The sequence below is a fragment of the Mus caroli genome, unplaced genomic scaffold, assembly GCF_978045245.1.
Source record: "Mus caroli unplaced genomic scaffold, Mus_caroli_1 scaffold_17, whole genome shotgun sequence".
Taxonomy (NCBI): domain Eukaryota; kingdom Metazoa; phylum Chordata; class Mammalia; order Rodentia; family Muridae; genus Mus; species Mus caroli.
Window position 1 is genome coordinate 21,320,495 of NW_028227272.1, and position 1,714 is coordinate 21,322,208.

Consider the following 1,714-nt stretch of genomic DNA (forward strand, 5'->3'; position numbering starts at 1 on the left):
AAGAATATCAAAACATAGACCATTTCACTCTCTAAAATTAACCATGAATCTGTTTATGGGGACCATGGCAACAAGTAGGCATATATATATATATATATATATATATATATATATATATATATATAGTGTATAATCTACCTGTGGCTTAAGCTCTAACAGAGTTTTAGGTTCACAAACATCAAGATTAAAGATATTGATTAGCCCTCATAGGCCTGTGTTAGGGTATTGACAGGCACACTGATCCCAGGCCCAAGTTCACCACTTGTAGGAAATAGAAGCTGTGGTAGAGTGTTAGAGCCAGCAGTGAGGGACAAAACCTGCTTTTAGATGTGTGTGGAAAGCAGGGCGTTGCATTAGTTTCAGTGCTATAGTTTCTATGAATGAATAATTTGAGTTGCCATAATTTTACACATTTTTTTGTTTGTTTTTCGAGACAGGGTTTCTCTGTATAGCTCTGGCTGCCCTAGAACTCATTCTGTAGACCAGGCTGGCCTCGAACTCAGAGATCGCCTGCCTCTGCCTCCCAAGTGCTGGGATTAAAGGCATGCGCCACCACTGCCCGGCCAATTTTGCACATTCTTTAAAGTGAAATCTCAGTTTAAAAACAGGTAACACTGAAGTTTGTGATAATGACCCTCAGGGCCTTGTTTCTCTCTGTTTCTCTCTGTTTCTCTCTCTCTCTCTCTCTCTCTCTCTCTCTCTCTCTCTCTCTCTCTCTTTCTGCACAAAGAAAGAAAATTTATTTGGTGAAGATAAACATCATCCAAAAGAGACTTGATAGGTAAGATGCTTTGATCAGAGAGCATAGACAGTCTCGAGGACCACAGAAATCTCCCACTGACCAAGGTACAAGCTCAGAATATAGAGAAGAACTCAGCCATTCAGCACCACCTGGACAAAGCTCTCCATAGTTTATATCACCATTGCTGCTGTCCTCACCCTGTCCCCAGCATTTCTACTTTTTCCTCCATCATTTTCTCACCCAACATGACAAGGACGTGATGGATCTCAGCACCCCTGATACGTACCATACTCTTCCTTCCCAAATACAAGAAGGCTTCCAACATAATCCTCATGGGTTCCTTGGTCCTTGTTCTTGGCCACGGTCTGCAGCATGGACAGAAAGTGCTCAAAGTCCAGCACGTTGACATTCATTTCATCACTCTTGGGGCTCCCCTTACCTTGAGTACCTAGGCATTGGGAGGGTTCTGGCCCAGGGCCTTCATCATATCTTCACATTGGGTGCACAGGATTTTGCCATCTTGGTTCTGTTAAACAGCTGGTAGGCCTCCTTTAATTCTGTGGTCTGGTCCCCTGGGAAGTCACGTGTCTTGGCCACTCAGCTCTGTGGGACCTTTTCTGTCAGTAATGACCAGCTCTAAGGATTTTTCATTTCAAACCGTAAGTGACTTGGTTTGAAAGTACTTGGTAAAATATAAAATGAACTCTAAGTGTAGAGGTTATTAAGAAACGCATCGGAAAGCACATTCAAAGTCTGGAGTTGTAACATCCCCGCAAAAAGCCAAAATAGTTTCCAGGAAAGCACTGGCCTTCTATACTGTTTTCTGTGGTGAGTTAGTAATGACCCTCGTCATACTAGACTCTTTTTAAAAATCCAGAAAGCTTGTTAATAGCCCAGATAATTTCACCAAACTAATGGGCCTTCAATGACACGCACTATATATGCACGGATAACAGTAAGCATTTTCTACCT

The 1,714-nt window shown here is 42.3% G+C and overlaps 1 pseudogene; it reads right to left on the minus strand.

The window, feature by feature from the left end:
• Positions 1–739: 739 nt before the first annotated feature.
• LOC110312045 (myosin light polypeptide 6 pseudogene) lies at positions 740–1,300 on the minus strand (annotated as a pseudogene).
• Positions 1,301–1,714: the final 414 nt, after the last annotated feature.